General features: G+C 44.5%; 1 protein-coding gene across 1 annotated transcript in view; it reads left to right on the top strand.

The window, feature by feature from the left end:
• Nucleotides 1-12,499, top strand: part of LOC138249620 (zinc finger protein Xfin-like) — a 318,126-nt gene that overhangs the window by 304,735 nt on the left and 892 nt on the right. The window lies entirely within an intron of this gene.

The raw sequence follows: 12,499 nt of genomic DNA, 5'->3' as shown, positions 1-12,499 counted from the left end.
TGAGTAGCACGCTACCCTGGAACCCAAAAGGATTAGTGGTGGATTAGTATTCGGACTATTAGTACAGTATTAATATAGGGAGGTATGAGTTAATTTGATCGGAGGACATGTGAGTCTGTTAGTTGGTTTGAATAGAATAATGGAGGGATAGAGGATGGAAGAATCCAGAAGTGCTGATTGCGAGATCATAGTTGTAAGATGAGGTTTGGGATGAGTAAAGGAGAGGTGGAGGATGGAAGAGTCTGTAGAAAGTGATTAGGGAGTTCATAGTTGTAAAATGGTGGTTTGGGATGAGTCAAAGGAGAGATAAATGAGGGAGAATTTAGTAGGGTTTTTGGGAGATCATAGTCTTAAACCGAGGTCTGGGGTGAGGGAGGAGGGGTAAAGAAGAGAAGAGTCTGGGAAGGGTTATTTTGGAGATCATAGTAGTAGAATGGTTTTGGGATGAGTCAGAGAGTGAAGCTAGAGAATAGATTGATAGAGGTATAGGCTGCTGGGCAGACAGAGTAAAGCTTTCAAGAAAATGTTTTTTTTCTCTTGTACAGTAGGATTAGAGTACTAAATCTATAGATATATGATTACATAATCATGGTAATAATTGTGTAAGGAATATAATATATTGAGATTTAAAGTTGTATCGTATAAACACAGGCTTTCAAGAGTTACAGTATTTGTGTACTTTTATAACATTATTTTATCTTTCCTCAATATTTCAGTAGTGAAATGCTTGTAGACACATTAAGATAATATTGACCTATTGAGATAGATAAAATAAAAACAGAGACTCATAAGCATCTAATCAACCAACTTATATAGAAACTATGCAATGACCTATGAACATCTCAAGTGTAGAATAATATACATACACACACACACACACACACACACACACACACACACATATATATATATATGTTCGATTGCATGTGTAGCTGCAGATACACATGCTATGCATATCGATTCCGACATCTAGTGTCGGACTCGGAGTGTACAGGTTGTTTTTCTTCGAAGAAGTCTTTTAGAGTCACAGGATCGAGTGACTCCTCCTCTTCGGTTCTGTTGGCGCATGGTCATCGACTCCATTGTTAGATTGTTTTCTTTCGGCCATCGGGTTCGGAAATGTTTTCTCTCACTCCGAGATTTCAATTCAGAAAACTTTTAAAAACCTTCCTTTTGGTCGGTATTGTATTGATCGTGTTATTCATCTTCCATCTAAACAGCAGTACTGTCAGAAAACAACTTTGTTCGCCCTTCGGGGCGCGCACGCCCAACTCTGGCCTATTCGGGCCGATCGCGTGGAGAGCCTCATGGATCAGACTCCATTCCGATTCTGCCCTCAGTGCCATGCTAAGTACCCATACACAGACCAACAGCTGGTTTGCAACCTCTGCATTTATCCAGACCATTGGGAGGAAAACTGCGAGGCCTGTTGATCGTTCCGATCGAAAAAGACTCTTAGGGACCGAAGAGCAAAAAGGCTGGAAATGGCGTAGAAGAGCGGAGAACATTTTGACGTTACAGAAGAGGAACAAATGCAGACAGCAGTCTCTATCCGAGACACAGAGTCGTAGCAGGAATCTGAGGAAGACAGACCCATCACAGCTGACCAGCATGTGAGTACGTCTGCCCCTGCAACCCCACATAAGAAACAACAGAAGGCCTTGGGTACGCCACTGTCGGAAGGCTATGACTTGGCCCGAAAAAAGAGTGTCAGTGACCGACCCTCGTGTTCGGCACCGAAAAAGGCCACGCCTCAGATGACTTCGGAGTCGACAAAGACTATTAAAAGCTCCATTTCAGACTCCAGTAGACGACAACAATTTTTGGAGTTGAAAATTTGTAAAACTGTTTCGGAGCCGAGACCTTCCTCATCATTTTCGATCCCGAAAAAACATCAAACGGAACCGAAAAAGGCAGGTTATACAGAGGAGCAAGAACTTTCCAAAAGACTGCGAGAAAGCCATACAACCACTGAGGAAGAGACAGAGATTGAACCAATCCCTCAAATTATGGGTGAGAGACAGTCTAGGATACACATCCATAAAGAAACAGGGAGAATCATCACAGCACCTCCTTTAAAAACAAAGCCAAACTGGCATTTCAGGAGGAATTGGACACTGCACAGCCCCCAGCTAAAGTGCCAAAACAAAAAGAAAAGCCAGCATCTCCTCAGTCTTCTCCTCCTCATCCTCCGCACCTACCTACCTCTCCTCAAATAAGTCCTACACCAGTGCATTCTCCAACGCATTCTTTTGACTCACAACAAGACACTGTTGATCCATGGGACATTTACGACCCTGATCCCATCCCAAGCAACGACCCAGACACCTACCCCTCTAAACCATCTCCACCTGAAGATACTACGGTATATAATCAGGTAATAACCAGGGCTGCAGCCTATTATGGGGTTACAATGCACACAAAACCACTAGAGAAAGACTTTTTGTTTAACACATTATCCTCAACACATTCTAGGTACCAGTACCTCCCAATGCTACCAGGCATGGTAAAGCACGCAGACCAAATTTTTAATGAGCCTGTGAAAGCAAGAATAATAGCGCCTAGAATAGAGAAAAAATATAAACCTGCACCTTCTGACCCTGATTACATCACCCATCAGGTGCCACCCGATTCAGTAGTGGTTAGTGCTGCAAGACAAAGAGCAAATAGTCAGTCCTCAGGAGATGCACCCCCTCCTGATAAGGAGAGCAGAAAATTTGATGCTGCAGGAAAGAGAATTGCGTCCCAAACAGCAAACCAATGGAGGATAGCTAATTCCCAGGCACTGCTAGCTCGTTATGATAGAGCCCATTGGGATGAGATGCAGGATATCATACAGCATCTCCCAAAAGAGCACCAGAAGAGAGCACAACAGGTAGTAGACGAAGGGCAAGATATTAGTAACAACCAAATAAGATCTGCCCTTGATGCAGCTGATACCGCTGCAAGGAGTGTGAACACAGCAGTCACTATTCGTAGACATGCATGTCTGCGCTTCTCTAGTTTTAAACCAGAAATACAGCAGGCTGTGTTAAACATGCCCTTTGATAAGAAACATATTTTTGGACCAGAGGCAGACACAACAATAGAAAAACTACGAAAAGACTTAGACACAGCCAAGGCAATGGGTGCACTCTATTCTACACCATATAGAGGGTCATTTCGTAAGCCTCGGTTTCGAGGAGGTTTCAGACCACAACCTTCAGAGGCATCAACTTCCCAAACAAAGCCAACTTACCAAACCCAGTACCAGCGAGGTGGGTTTAGAGGCACATCTAGAGGACAATTCTATAGAAATAGAGGTCAATTCCAAACATCTAAACAGCCTGCAACACAGCCAAAACAGTGACTTCCCTCACTCCCTTTCACTCCACAAGTCTCCTACGGGGGAAGACTACAGCAGTTCCACACACATTGGCAAAATATCACCACAGACATCTGGGTGCTATCAATTGTCTTATTGCCTAGAATTGATAAACACTCCTCCAAATATTCCACCAAGGTATCACAAGTTAACCCAAGAACATACAATTCTGTTATAAAAAGAGGTTCATTCTCTACTACTCATACAAGCAATAGAGTTAGTTCCACACTCTAAACTAGGAACAGGAGTTTATTCACTATACTTTCTAATTCCCCAAAAAGATGGCACCCTCAGGCCAATATTAGACCTCAGGCCCCTCAATTTTTACATCCTATCAGAACATTTTCACATGGTAACTCTGCAAGATGTTATCCCACTGCTAAAAAAACAAGATTTTATGACAGCCTGCGACCTCAAGGATACGTATTTCCACATACCCGTCCATCCAACTCACAGAAAATACCTCAAATTTGTGATACAAGGAAAGCACTACCAGTTCAAAGTGTTACCTTTTGGCATATCAACAGCTCCAAGGGTATTCACAGAGTGCTTAACAGTAGTAGCAGCCTACGTAAGAAGACAACATATCCATGTCTTTCCATATCTAGACAATTGGCTAATAAAATGAAGCAGTCGTACACAATGCCAAAATCATACATGTTATGTAAAAGAAACCCTGCACACCCTAGGTTTTTCTATAAACTACCAAAAGTCACACATTCAACCAGCACAAGTACAACCGTATTTAGGTGCTATCCTAAATACTCAACTAGCTCTAGCGTATCCAAATACACAAATGATACAAGCTTTCCAAAATCTAATTCCACTTATACAACCAAATCAACAATACACTGTAAGATTTGTCATGAAAATCCTAGGAATGATGGCATCTTGCATTGCAATTGTTCCACATGCAACATTAAACATGAGGCCCTTACAACAGTGCCTTGCACAACAATGGTCACAGGCACACAGTCAACTTCAAGATCTAGGTCCTCATTACAACCCTGGCGGTCAAAGACCACCAGGGCTGTTTTGGCCATTGTACCGCCAACAGGCTGGCGGTACAATCTGCCTTATGACGACCGCCGCGGTAGCGCCGCGGTAGCGCCGCGGTCGCACCGGCGGTTTCCTGCCATGGTTGTCCCGACTACCCTTCCCGCCAGCCTGTCCATGGCGGTAAAGACCGCCATGGAAAGGCTGGCGGGAAGGGGAGTCGCGGGGCCCCTGCACTGCCCATGCACTTGGCACACAGCAGACAGTGAAAAGCGCGACGGGTGCAGCTACACCCGTCGCACGGCCGCAACACCGCCGGCTCCATTAGGAGCCGGCTCCCATGTTATGGCCGACACCCCTGCTGGGCCGGCGGACGGAAACTCTGTTTCCGCCCACCGGCCTAGCAGGGATCTCATAATGCGGCCGGCGGGATTGCGGCCGCATTGGCGGCCTCTGTGCGGTAAAACCTTGGGCCCTAGTGTTGATAGACTGCCAAACACATATGTCCCTTCAGTGGTGGAATTGCAGCAATTTAATCAAAGGGCGGTTGTTTCAAGACCCTGTGCCTCAAACCATAATTACAACAGATGCATCAATGATTGGTTGGGGAGCTCACCTAAGCAATCACAATATTCAAGGGCAATGGAATGTCAAACAGAAACAGCTACACATAAACCACTTAGAGTTATTAGCTGTGTTTCTGGCCGTCAAAGCCTTTCAACCTCTTCTCACACAGAAGAATGTACTTATAAAGACAGACAACATGACATCCATGTATTATCTCAACAAACAGGGAGGGACACATTCATCCCAACTGTCCCTTCTAGCCCAAAAAATTTGGAAATGGGCAATTCACAATCAAATTAATCTATTAGCGCATTACATTCCAGGGATAGACAATCAGTTGGCAGATATCCTCAGCGGAAATCACCAACAAACACACAAATGGGAGATTCATCCTCAAGTACTTAAAAAGTACTTTCAAAAGTGAGGAACACCCAACATAGATCTATTCGCAACAAGCAAAAACACAAAGGGGGTCATTACGACCTTGGCGGCCGGCGGTATGTTGGCGGTAACACCGCCAACAGGCTGGCGGTGTTCCGCCAGCAATTATGACCGTGGCGGAATTGCCACGGCCATACCGCCGGCCCCTCCATTTTCCCACCAGGATTCCGCCTGGCGGTCATAATCCCCAGGGCAGCGGTGCAAGCACCGCTGCCCTGGGGATTATGAGTCCCCGACCGCCGGCCTGTCCGTGGCGGTACACACCGCCATTGAAAGGCCGGCGGTAAGGGGACTTGGGGGCCCCTGCACTGCCCATGCACTTGGCATGGGCATTGCAGGGGCCCCCAGGCATAGCCCTGTCGCGCATTTCACTGCCCGAATTTCAGGCAGTGAAATGCGCGACGGGTGCTACTACACCTGCTGCACATCAGCATTGCCGCCGGCTCTATTACGAGCCGGCTGCAATGTTGATGTGACATTTCCGCTGGGCCAGCGGACGGTAACACTGTTACCATCCGCTGGCCCAGCGGAAATATCATAATAGGGAGACAGGAATACCGCCGGCAATGGCGGTATTCTGTCTCCCGCGGCCTCGGCGGTCTTTTCAAAAGACCGCCGAGGTCGTAATGACCCCCAAAATACCAAAACTTTGCATCCAGACACCCACAGCCCCTATCCAAAGGCAATGCTCTATGGATCAATTGGTCAGGGATATTTGCTTACGCTTTTCCCCCTCTCCCACTCTTTCCATTTCTGGTCAACAAGTTGCGTCAAACTTCACTCAACAGGATACCCATAGCACCAACATGGGCACGTCAGCCAAGGTACACAACACTACTAGATCTATCTGTAGTACTGCACTCCAAACTCCCATGCAGACCAGATCTGTTAACACAAAACAAAGGTCAAATCAGACATCCAAACCCCAATGCTCTCAATCTAGCGATTTGGCTCCTGAAGTCATAGAATTTGGATATTTAAAACTCCCGTCAGAATGTATGGAAGTTATTAAACAAGCAAGAAAAGCCACTACTAGACAATGCTACGTAAACAAATGGAAAAGATTTGTCTATTACTGTCAATATAAAAACATAGATCCTCTTACAGCATCAATACAAGATATTGAATGCTATTTACTTCGTTTGAAAAAATCAAATTTAGCATTTTCCTCAATAAAAATACAGCTTACTGCAATAGCTGCATATTTACAAACTATTCAACATAGCTCTTTATTTAGAGCTCCTGTCATTAAAGCTTTCATGGAAGGCTTAAAACGCATCATTCCACCAAGAACACTACTAGTTCCATCTTGGAATCTAAATATAGTGCTTACAAGACTTATGGGACCACCTTTTGAACCCATGCACTCTTGCCAAATTCAATTTCTAACATGGAAAGGTGCCTTCCTAGTGGCAATTACTTCTTTAAGAAGAGTAAGGGAAATACAAGCTTTTAGTCTTCAGGAACCTTTCTTCCAACTACACAAACATACTAAGAACAAATCCAAAATTTCTACCAAAAGTAGTCTCACCATTTCATATCAATCAAACAGTGGAACTGCCAGTCTTCTTCCCACTACCAGATTATGCGGCAGAAAGAACTCTACATACATTAGACCTCAAAAGAGCTCTAATGTACTATATAGACAGAACTAAACAATTTAGAAAGACAAAACAACTTTTTGTAGCTTTTCAACAGCCACAAACAGGCAATCCTATATCAAAACAAGGTTTAGCAAGATGGATTGTTAGGTGCATACAAACATGCTAAATCAAAGCAAAAAGACAACTTTTGATCACTCATAAAGCACATTCTACAAGAAAGAAAGGTGCAACAATGGCTTTTTTAGGAAACATACCAATGGCTGATATATGTAAAACAGCTACATGGTCAACACCTCATACATTTACTAAACACTACTGTGTGGATGTCTTATCACATCAACAAGCCAGAGTAGATCAAGCAGTTCTAAGAACATTATTTCAAACAACTTCAACTCCTACAGGCTAGCCACCACTATTTTTGGGAGGACTAACTGCTTTGTAGTCTATGCATAGCATGTGTATCTGCAGCTACACATGCCATTGAACGGAAAATGTCACTTACCCTGTATACATCTGTTCGTGGCATGTTCTGCTGCAGATTCACACACACCATCCCTCCTCCCCGGAATCCTGTAGTTGTTTAAGTTAACACATTTGTATATATGTTTATACATTTACATTGGCCTGGACATCTCTTTTTTCACTTATATACTCTATCTCTCCTTCCTTTACCCTCTGCGGGAAAACAATCTAACAATGGAGTTGATGACCATGTGCAATGGAACCGAAGAGGAGGAGTCACTCGATCCTGTGACTCTAAAAAAACTTCTTCGAAGAAAAACAACTTGTAACACTCAGAGTCCAACACTAGATGTTGGAATTGATATGCATAGGATGTGAATCTGCAGCAGAACATGCCACGAACAGATGTAAGTGACATTATATATATATATATATATATATATATATATATATATATATATATATGTATATATATATATATATATATATATATATGTAGATAAACATATACATCATGTATATACACATACATATACCTACACATACAAATACATACATATATATATATATTTAATTGAAGTAATATACATATTTGTTAAACAGGCCAAAAGAGTATGTATATATTTTAAGATAAAATAGTTATTATACAAAGAAATACCCATATCTAGATACACATAATCAAATCATAACATGTTTACATACACAGGGATATGCAGTCCATAGATGTTTGAGTATGGTGGTTATGTAGGAAAGAGACAACTCTTGAGTAGTCTTCTGAAGATAAGATAGTTATCTGTGGATCTTTTATTTGGGATAATGAATTCCATATTTCGGCCGCTTGAACAGGGAAAGATGTACCACCTATTGTCTTTTTCTTGTATGGTGGTGTTTTGAGGCGGGGTGCCAATCTTGAGCGGCTGTTTCTTTGTTGAATCTATTTGGTGATTTTATTCCTGAAGAAAAGCAGTCCTGTTCCACATATTTCTTTGCGGGTGATACAGAGCACCTTGAAGGTGGATCTTCTGGCAACCGGTAACCAGTGTAGAGCCCTCAAGGCAGGGAAGATGTGGGCTAGTGATGATCAGGCTGTTCGCGGATGATGCAACTAGTTTCTTGGTTTTGTAATCTTCCCTCTTGCAGGTCCTTGACTTCTAGTCACTCAGTTTTTTCTTGATCTAAACGGCTCAGCTACTTAAAGTGCTGCCCATGTAGGGGTTAGCTGGCTGAGCTGTCTCCTGGTCTTTTTAGTCAGTTAGCTTACCTTCACTCAAAGGGCAGTATTGATCACTCCTTTCCTGAAATCGTCTGGACTCTAGTGCGTGGTCCCTGCCCTTAAAGCCATACAGCAGCAGTAGGGTCATGTTCCTTGCAAACCATTTCTTAATGCTTGGAGACAAGAGCTCCCTCAGAAGTCCATATATTTGCTTAAGGAGGCCGAAATATAGGAAACAGGAACTAAGAAAAGACTAACATTTTACAAAGTTTAGACACTGGCATCAGGAGAGCATTTATTTCTTGATGTTTTCAGGAAAGGTTGAGCAACTGTAGGAAGCCAGGCTTTTTGCAGGTTGCCCCCACCCAAACACATTCTGCCCCTATTGCACTGCTAGATGCTGGTTTTCGACTCCGACAGTGCACTGAAGCCAGGTTCCAGTGCCACTGTTCTTTCCCCTAAAAATTAAATACCCAATTGTATACAATTGGCACACACTTTAGCACCCCTTTAAGTCCCTAGTGCTTGGTACCCCTAGCACCTAGGCCATGGGTACTAAAGAGGGTCCCTATAGTCTGAAGCATGTATTATGCCACCCTAAGGGATGCCCATACAAATTACATGCAGACAGCTACTGTAGGTTGCTTGTCATGGTGCAAACCACGAGTGAAAACAGGACATGGTACACTCATTGCGTGCCATGCCGGTGCCACTGCATACAATACATGTAAGTCACTCCTACAGAGGCCTTAGAGCCCTGAGGCAGGGTGCACCATATGTTATGGGATGGCATATCTCCATGAACAGATATGATACTCTGATGTCTAGTTCTATTACTAGATATTACAAGGAACAGGGAAGCCATCTTAAGATATGTACTAGGCACTGCTCATTACAAGTTACCTGGCTACATATTGGCTTCACTGAAACCTATGGTATTTGGTATCAAATAGCTCATTTTAATAAATCAATATTGATGCCATTATTGAATTTATTATGACATGCACCCAGAGGGCACTTTCTAGATGCCCTCTGAAAACCTTCTAGTCCCCTAGGGTGCTGACTAACTGGTATCGACCAGCCTGCCACCACAGACAAGTTTCTGACCACCTGGAGGTGAGAGCCCTCGGAGGTCAAAAACAATGCCTGCTGCTGGGGAAGGTGTTTTCACCTCCTCTAGCAGGATGGCTAGTGAATCTGCATACCAATGCCAGGGACTTCAAAGCCCTTGCCACCTTTGATTTGTGAACATGGGTTCCCCCAGACCTGGGAGATGCCGCCCCCTGCCCTGAGGCCCATTTGGCACCAGGACAGGCAGGAAATTAGACATGCAAGTAGACGTGTTGCACCCCCAGGACAGTCACAACCCTAAGGTGGGCTGCCTGATGTGCTCCACAAAGTCAGGGTTCCACCATTTTGTTTATTCCCACTCCCCACAGAAAGTGGTCATATAGGGGGTGTAATCACCCCAGGCGTAAGTAGCTCATAGGCTACCACCCTACACTCTTCTAAACAACCCCTAAATGGAGTATTTAGGTGGCTCACTGACACTAGGAACTCAGATTCACTTGACTACAAAGAGAGCAGGGCAATCAAGCTGAAGACAGAAGAGTTGTGGACTAGCTGAGGACTTGGTGCAAAACCCTGCCTGCCTGCTCCTCTCCTGACAATTGCAAATACCTGGCTTGTCCTGCAACCATGCATCTGCCCATAGCCTTGGAGGACTGCCAGCACTTCGCACCCCCACCCAACCCCAGTCAAAATCTCCCTTGGATTGGAGGAGCCACTTCCCTGCACATGCAGGCACATGCAGGCACCAACGGCGACTGTCCGATTGTCAGTTTTGCTAACCATCAGGTCTACCGAGGGAGCATCTCACCAGGAAGAGGATCCTGAGTGTCTAGGAGTGCAGCTCAGTTGACCTAGCCTGTCTTGGAGATGCTGAGCCTTACCAGAACCTCCCTGCGCAAATACCCAGAGTACCGCAGCCAGTTGCAAGCACCAAGGCTTGTTTAGTGTCCAGGCCAGGCACCAACGCTGCCTAGACTGGCCTGCTGGCGAGGGACATGAGCATCACCGAGGCCGGCACCAAGAATGGCCCTGGTGTCCTGTATCCCCATCACCAGGTCGATCTCAAGAAGTGAGAGCCTCTAACGCCAGTGACCCGCCAGACAAAACACCTCTGCACCTGAATCCCACAGCCCGAGACTGAGCCAATTGATGGTGACCATTACCCCACCAGAGCCCCTCAGAACCGAGACGTCCCTTGAGTTTAGCCGGACTAGTCACCCAGTTTCCACTTTCAGATTTTTTCTTACAGGTATTGCTCCCACTGACTTTAACACGTAGTATCCGAGGCCACCACCGCTAGAGTACCGCTGCACCGGACACACCAGTGCAGTTATCCTGAATCTGCTGGTGGCTCTAGAGACCTTGGCCCATTCTTACCTTAAGTCCAGAACAGTCTTGTAGGTTGATTGCAAGTGACCCTGTGAAGAATTTGTTTTCTCCATAGGCTAACAATACCGTGTTCAAGGCTCATGCCTCAATTCTGACAGCTCTTTTTCTAAGGGTTGAAATACTGCTATCAAGAAAATTACTTACCTGATCTTGGAGATCTTGGTATCTAAATTGTGATAAAAATCTATGTTATTTTTCTAAATTGCTCTCGATTTTCTTCCTGAGTATGTGTCTCATTTATTGACTGTTAGTTTAAAAAATGCTTGCTCTCTGATAAGTCTAAACTGCTTGCCCACACTACCTCAGAACAGAACATTTAAGGATATCACTTTAAGCCTACATCAACCAGTAAGGGTTGACCTGTACTATCTGCATAGTGTACCCCTACATTGGTACACTACATAGATAGCTTCTTACAAGCAGGTACTGACATGTTCATGAAACAGGTTTCATGAACTCCCTCTGTCTAATATTCAGCAGGCTTGGCCAAAGTATTCAGAGCTGCTAGTCATTACCTAACCCAGCCAGTGAACGGGGCTTGTGTGCAGAAACTGGTCTGACAGTTTGTGGATGTAGGGCAGAGACCCAGGAACTAAATGTGTATTGGTTGTCACCGCCACAGCAGGAGGGACAACAACATGAATGCATTCACAATTTTGTGTCCACCTGGACATCATTCATCTGGCAAAAGTCTTCTGATCCCATCTACTCAAGTGAATAAAGTCTGAAACATACCATACACCGCACTGAGTGTACCGTGCATAATGCAAGGGGTGGACCATAGGTTAGGTTGGGCAAGGACTTCACATACATACTTTACTGGTGAGAGTCTGAAAGTACCCCTTCTCCGGGAATGCTGCTAAAATGGTCACGGGCCTTCAGATCACAATTCAGCTAAGTGTCAATGTGCTCTCAGCCTGGCATGTAGAGGCTGTACCCACACTCTGCTATGGAAAGCAGTACTCTGGGTGCACCTCTTGGCCCTCACAGCCTTGGGTCTGCTGGGGAACATTTAAAAAGCCTATAGCACCTCCTGTGGACTCACAGATTGTTCTGTTCACTGAAGTAAAAACTGAGGAGCTGATTTGAAAACATGGAATATGGATGTATTACACAGATTCCACTGGTAGGATTTATGGGCACAATTATTTTATGGAACATCATATATTTAAATTAATACTCTACCCCCCCCCACCACCACTTCCAAGCACCCCTACTCCTCATCCACCTGCACCTTCCTGGCCACCCCACAAACCTCATAACTTCTGCCTGCTCTCCCAACCCAGCAATCCCTTTACCTATATCCAGAACCTAGTTCTGCACCATCAAAATGCAGGTCTGTACTGTCATCCTATCCTTTTATCAACAACTCCAGTATCTGTTGTAATAATG

This window comes from Pleurodeles waltl, chromosome 8 (genome assembly GCF_031143425.1).
Source record: "Pleurodeles waltl isolate 20211129_DDA chromosome 8, aPleWal1.hap1.20221129, whole genome shotgun sequence".
Taxonomy (NCBI): Eukaryota; Metazoa; Chordata; class Amphibia; order Caudata; family Salamandridae; genus Pleurodeles; species Pleurodeles waltl.
This window is presented reverse-complemented; position numbering and strand designations above follow the sequence as displayed.